The sequence below is a fragment of the Mus musculus genome, chromosome 1 (assembly GCF_000001635.26).
Source record: "Mus musculus strain C57BL/6J chromosome 1, GRCm38.p6 C57BL/6J".
In the NCBI taxonomy this organism is placed as follows: domain Eukaryota; kingdom Metazoa; phylum Chordata; class Mammalia; order Rodentia; family Muridae; genus Mus; species Mus musculus.
Genome location: NC_000067.6, coordinates 118,357,446 through 118,364,610, shown reverse-complemented (window position 1 = coordinate 118,364,610; position 7,165 = coordinate 118,357,446). Strand labels below are relative to the sequence as shown.

The window sequence follows — 7,165 nt, the reverse complement described above, 5'->3', positions numbered from 1 at the left end:
GTAGACGCCTACCTACAAAAAAGGAGACTGCCAATGTAGTGGCAAGGAACCTTCTGGGAGACATCATACCCAGGTATGGATTGTCTACCCTGCTTGGTTCTGACAATGAACCAGCATTCATTGCTCGGGTAACTCAGTCTCTAGCACAGGTTCTGGGGACCAGTTGGAAATTGCATTATACATACAGACCCCAGAGTTCAGGGCAAATAGAGAGGATAAATTAGAACCTGAAGGAAGCTTTGACCAAATTAACCTCTGAAACTTGTGGCGAGCAGGCATCTCTCCTACTTTATGCCTTATATAGGGCTAAGAACACCCCCTATACTTTAGGCCCCACCCTGTTTGAGATCCTATATGGAAGGCCCCCTGTCATGCTGCCTAACCTCCAGTCTGATATCTTAGCTGAATATGACCAAAATAAGTTTTTAAAATCCTTGGAAGCCCTCCATAAGGTCTGGAAGCAACTCTGGCCTGCCATCTGCCAGGTTTATGAGTCTGCTCCTCCTCCTATCTGCCATTGCTTGAACCTGCAATTGGGTTAAAAGGGAGGACATTTCAACTGTGGTATAGGTTCTCTCCTTGACATAGGGCTGGCTAGAGTTGCTAGTGTAGGGGCCTCAGAAACATCCCAAAGATTTAGATGGCCCATTACTGAAAGCAGGGAATGAAAAGGCTAGGCTTATTCCATGACGGGCTTCAAATTGGCAGTTAAGGAGACTAAGCCTAAATCTCTCTTTCCAAAAACTGGGCAATTCCAGGCAAGTCCAAGCCTTAGAAGCTGACCACCACCTGGCCTGAGGCAAGGACAATGGGTCAGCAGCAGTTTCCAGACTTCCTCAGTTACTTCCTCAGCAAGTTTCCAGCCCCCCACAACTTGGTAATGGGATACCCCTAGAAACGGAGCAAGATAAAGGTCACCTACCCTGGAACCCCCTAATGTGTTAAATCAGGCCTGCAAGCTCACTTGGTTATCTCTCTGTTTTGGTAATGGGAGACCCCAGCATGCTGGACTTGTGCAGATTAAAATACTCTTTACATTTACATGCTATTTGTGTCTTCAGCGAATCATTTACCCTTACACCAGCTTCAGGGGATCCAACACTGACTTTTGATATCTGATGATACACTAATACAGACACACACACACACAGAGGGAAATATAAATAAGAAATCAATCTTTAAAAAAAAATTACCCTAACTAGAGCCTATGATATGAGTCAGCAGGTAAAGGCATTCACCTACACTCACCCTCACCCTTACCCACAAATGAAAAAAATAAAATATTTAATTAAATAGACAGATGTGGGCTGGTGAGATGGCTCAGTGGGTAAGGGCACTGACTGCTCTTCCCAAGGTCCTGAGTTCAAATCCCAGCAACTACATGATGGCTCACAACCGCCTTTAATGAGATCTGATGCCCTCTCCTGGTGTGCCTGAAGACAGCTACAGTGTACTGATGTATAATAATAAACAAATCTTTGGGTTGGAGCAAGCTGAGTTGACCGGAGCGAGCAGGGCCGACCAGAGAGAGCAGGGTTGACCAGAGTGAGAAGAGGTCCTAAAATTCAATTCCCAACAACCACATGAAGGCTACAAACATCTGTACAGCTAGAGTATACTCATATACATAAAATAAATAATTCTTAGAAAAATAGACAGATGTGTAGATGGATAGATAGATGTAGATGATAGACAGACTGGTGGATGATAGATGTTAGATAAATAGACAGACAAATAGACAGATGGACAAGTCACTTTCCACCAACTGATAATTCCCCACTGAGTTCCAAAAAGTGTCTGGAAGCTCTGGTGGGAAACAGGGCTCCAGCAGAGTTACTTGGACTGCATTCCTCCAGATCTCACACACTTGGGAGAACTCTCCAGGTGACTTGGGAGCAGGAACTCAGACATTGCGTTATCTTCTCTTCAGCACTGGAGGAGACAATGGTGGTTTTGACTTGTAAATGACTTCATGAGGAACGTATCCATTGAGAGCAAAGAGTCAATCCTGAGGGTGTGAGAAGGCGTGAGAAAGTGTGAGAAGGTGTGAGAAGGTGGGGACAGGGGCATGAGACAAGCAAACAAGCCAGAAGACCAAAGGCACCAACATCCCCATGCAAAACCACCCAGCATCAAAAGCTTCCAGTGGGGCAGGGGGCTGCACCGGGCTCCACACCTCTCTCAGGCAGTTGATGATTCTGAGAGGGAAAGACATTTTCTTCAGTGGTGTAGCTACTGGTAAGATGCCTCAATGCAACCAGGCAGTGGTGGCACTTGGGAGGCAGAGGCAGGTGGATTTTTGAGTTTAAGGCCAGCCTGGTGTACAGAGTGAGTTTGAGGCCAGCCTGGTCTACAGAGTGAGTTTCAGGACAGCCTACACAGAGAAACCCTGTCTCGAAAAACCAAAACCAAAACCAAAACCAAAACCAAAACCAAAAACAAAAATAAAAACAAAAACAACCACAAACAAACAAACAAATTGGACTAGAGGTTGGGAAGACAGCTCAGTGGTTAAGAGGGCTGTTACTCTTGAAGAGAACCTGGGTTCAATTCCCAGCACCCATACTGCAGCGCACAATCATTCACACCTCCAGTTCCACGGGGTGTGATGCCCTTTTATGATCTCCAAGGGTACCAAACATGCATATGGTGCACTCACATATACACATTTTTTAAAAATCTAGAAAACATAGCCTAGTTCAAAAGCCTGTGGCTGGGGTGGACACTCATGATTAATCAAAGTCTGAGAATAAGTAATGTAATTGCTTGGCACTAAAGAGCATCTGCAACCTCCTTCAAGGCTCAGGGAACATAACAGGGGAGCGAGTAGAAAGGCTGTAAGAGGCAGATAATGGTGAGGAGAGTTGGGAAACACTGACTTCTGACTATGGTATGGCCATTGCACTCAGCAATACACACATACACACACAGACATATACACATATACATAATACACACACATATACATAATACACACATACAAACACACAGTAACATACATAAACATACTATGCATATACATACATACACACATAAATACATATATACAATATATATACACATATACACAATGTACATACACACACTATGCATACACATACATACACATACAATACACATACATACATATGCTTACCCACATGTATACAGACACACACACACAATACACATACACATTCACACATACATACATACACACATACACACACACACACACACACACACACATAGACATGAATGCAGAAAGGGAACCAATGGGAAACAGGTAAAGAGTCAGTGAGAGAAAGAGAAAATGATCACAGAGCATTGTATACATGTATACAACATGGGCTGGAGAGATGGCTGAGTGGTTAAGAGCACTGACTGCTCTTCCAGAGGTCCTGAGTTCAATTCCCAGCAACCACATGGTGGCTCACAACCATCGGTAATGGGACCTGATGTCCTTTTTCTGGTGTGTCTGGAGACACTACAGTGTATTAATATAAATAAAATAAATAAATCTTTTAAAAAAACAGTCCAATTCTTAAAAACTTGGTATTTAAAAGTAATAAGGACTGGAGAGATGATTCTTCAGTTAGGAATCTGCCGCTCTTGCAGATAATCTGAGTTCTGCTCCCAGGACCCAAATGACAGCTGACAACCATCGAATCTCCAGTTTCAGGGGATCCAATGTCCTCTTGAATTTCCATGGACACCAGGCATGCACATGGTGCACATACATGTATGCAGGCAAATTACATAATGGAACAGGAACTGCGGAGATGGTGGTTATCTCATATCTCAGGATTTCTTCCTCCCTCCCTCCCTCCCTCCCTCCCTCCCTCCCTCCCTCCCTCCCTCCCTCCCTCCCTCCCTCCCTCCCTCCCTTCTTTCTTTCTTTCTTTCTTTCTTTCTTTCTTTCCTGGAACACGCTGGGATTAAAGGCATGTACCACCATGCCCGGCTGCAATCACTGCTCTTAATCATGGAGCCATCTTTGTTGTTGTTGTTGTTGTTGTTTTGGGTTTTTTGTTTTGTTTTGTTTTTTTTCAAGACAGGGTTTCTCTGTGCAGTCCTGGCTGTCCTGGAACTCACTCTGTAGACCAGGCTGGCCCTGAACTCAGAAATCTGCCTGCCTTTGCCTCCCAAGTGCTGGGATTAAAGGCATGCACCACCACACCTGGCATGGAGCCACCTTTCTAGCCTCTCAAATTTATTATTACTGGGGGATTGAGGTGGGGGGAGGGCAGCAAATGCTACTACATGTCCATGGAGGTCATAGGACAACTTTGAGAAAGCACACCTCTCCTTCCAATTTTGTTTGGACTCCAAGAACTGAATCCATATCACCAAGCTTGTGGGCAAGTGGTTTTACTAGCTAAGTCCTCAATTTTGGGGTCAGGGTCTCTCACTAAACCTGGTGCCCAGTGACTTGCCTAGACTATCTGGACGGCATGACCCAGAGATGTTTATCTCTTCCTCGCCAGGGTTGAGAAGCCAGGCAGACATCGCTGTGCTTACACAGGCATTGTGGATCTGAATTCAAGTCCTTGTGCTTATGCTAAAAGCACTATACTGAGCCGTCTCCCCAGGCACCAGTGATGGCTACCCATAATGCGAGTCCCTTTACCTGTCAGCCTCCCAAGTCATGCTCTCATATTTACTTCTCAGCTCACCTAACAGCTTTGGAAGTGACATGAGGCCTGTGTGTCCCACTGAGCCAGCTAGATTAGGATGCTGGGGACAGTCTCCTGTGATTCTGCTGTGGGCAGGTAAGGCTACAGAAGCTGAGGAAGCAGGTGAGGATCAGAGCAGCAGCGATGAGATCCTGGGACACCATGGGCACGGCTGGGACCTGAGGAAAGATGACAGAAGAGATGGAGAGGAGCAGGTGCCCTCTTCAAGACAGGCATTTGTGATGCTCCCATGCCAGGGGAGTCGTGGACTGCAGCAGTTTCTCTGGGAGAAGTGGCCCCCAGATTGAGACTATGCCCAGATGACTAGGAAGCCTGTGCCCAGTACAAAGGGAGGAGGCAGCTCAAAGTGACCTCCATCTAAATCAGGCCGGCTCCATGGTTCTCTGTCAACACTCTGGCCTGCACTTGGCAGTGAGAAGCCATCTGAGAGAGGAAACACACATTGGACTTCCCAGTAGACAGTAGAAGCAAAGAAGCAACCACACACTTAGCTATGCAAGAAGATCCAGGGTTGAGCTCTGCAGCGGTCACTGCACAAAAAATCAGCACAGGTTCTTGAAGAGAAAGTCACTTCTCAGCTCTAAATACTAGAAGCATCCAGGGGTGAAAAACCAGAGTCGTCTGCCAATTGATTCAGAGACTGGGAAAAGGTCCCAAAGTTATTAATAACCTTAGTGTTCTGGGAACTGATTTCATTCGCCAGACAAAGGGATTAAAAGTTGCTGTTGAAGACAAAGTAGATTTAGCCAGAGCTCTGCTTTCTGCTCCCTCAATAAGTAGGCATTTTATCCCCAGCACTGAGCTGATTGGTCCCGTGGCAGATCTGGTGAGTGTGGTCTCTCTCTCTATCTGTCTGTCTCTCTGTCTCTGTCTCTGTCTCTGTTTCTCTCTCTCTCTCTCTCTCTCTCTCTGTGTGTGTGTGTGTGTGTGTGTGTGATAGAGGGTTCTCATATATTTCAGGTTGGCCTCAAACTCAAACTTGCTGTGTAGCTGGAGATGACCTTGGATTCCTGATTCTTCTGCCTCTACCTCCTGTGTGCTGGAATTACAGGTGTGGCATCATGCCTGATGTTATGCTCTGCTGGGGATGGAACCCTGGGCTTCTTGTATGCCTGGTAAACATGGCTACTGGCTGAGTTATACTCCCCAGCTCTTTCTTAAAACCAAGATCTCACTCCACAGCCCTAGCTGGCTTCAAGCTTGTGTCAATCCTCCTTGCTCTGCCTCCTTCGGGCTGGGATTATAGGCACATATGGCCCACCACTCTCCTTGTGCTATACACACTTTAGGAACCTTCAAGCAGAATTCTGTCCTCTGAGTATAATATGGTGGCTGTCCTCTTGAAGTCAGAGCAGCTGTGACTAGCTACGTAAGACCTTCAGAACTTGTGCTCCATAACAGGCCCCAACAGGAGGGCATGGGGAGCTCAGCTAACATTATGGGATGTGGCTGAAAAGGCTCCATCTTCATTGAGGATACTTACTGTCTTAATTAGAGTTTCTTTTGTGTGAAGAGACACCATGACCACAGCAACTCTTATAAAGAAAAACATTTAATTGGGCTTGGCTTCCAGTTCAGAGGTTTAGTCAATTATCATCATGGCAGTAAGCATGGTAGGTAGGCATGCAGGCAGACATGGTACTGGAGAAAGAACTGAAAGTTCTACATCTGGATCCATGGGTAGCAGCAAGAGATAGTGAGCCATTAGGCCAGGCTTGAGGTTCTGAGACCTCAAAACACATTTCCACAAAATGGCACACTTCCTCCAATAAGGCCACACCTACTTCGGCAAGGTCACACCTATAATAATGCCACTTCCTTTGGGCCTCTAGGAGCCATTTTTATTCAAACTACCACATTCCATTCTCTGGCCTCCATAGGTTTGTAGGCATAACATAATACAAAGTACATTCAGTCTAACTTCAAAAGTCCCCATAGTGTATAACAGTCTCAAACTTATTTAAAAGTCCAAGGACCAAAGTCTCTTCTGAGATTCATGACAAACTCTTACCCGTCTAAAGTAAAAATGAAAAAGCAGATTGCATACTTCCAACATACAATAGCACAGGACATACATTACCATTCCAAGAGGGAGCATAGTGAGGAAATATTGGACCAAAGCAAGACCAAAACCCAGCTGGGCAAACTCCCAATCTATATCTCCATATCTGATATAAAAACATTCTTCATAGCTCCACTTCCTTTCAGCTTTGTTGACTGCAACACACTTTTCTCTCTTGAGTTGGTCCCACTCCCTGTTAGCAGCTTTCTTCAGCAGGTATCCCATGGCTCTAGCATCTCCAAGATTTTGGGGTCTCCAAGGTAATCCAGGCCTCAGCTTCACCCAATGGCTTCTTTAGGCCTCTATGCAGAGACACCTCTGACACATTCCTTGCCTCAGCAGCTTTAGTTGAGGAGGGATATTCCATAAATCCTTTCTTCTATCCTGGACTCTGAAGTTAGAGCCATGTGACCAAAGCTGCCAAGCT

At 45.6% G+C, this 7,165-nt stretch overlaps 1 long non-coding RNA gene across 1 annotated transcript; it reads right to left on the bottom strand.

Annotated features, from left to right (window-relative positions):
* Positions 1 to 1,160: 1,160 nt before the first annotated feature.
* Positions 1,161 to 5,289, bottom strand: Gm28867 (predicted gene 28867). The gene is made up of 3 exons (NR_166200.1): positions 5,164 to 5,289; positions 4,656 to 4,834; positions 1,161 to 2,008 (listed from the first exon to the last, which is right to left on the bottom strand). It is a non-coding gene; the product is annotated as a predicted gene 28867 (long non-coding RNA).
* Positions 5,290 to 7,165: the final 1,876 nt, after the last annotated feature.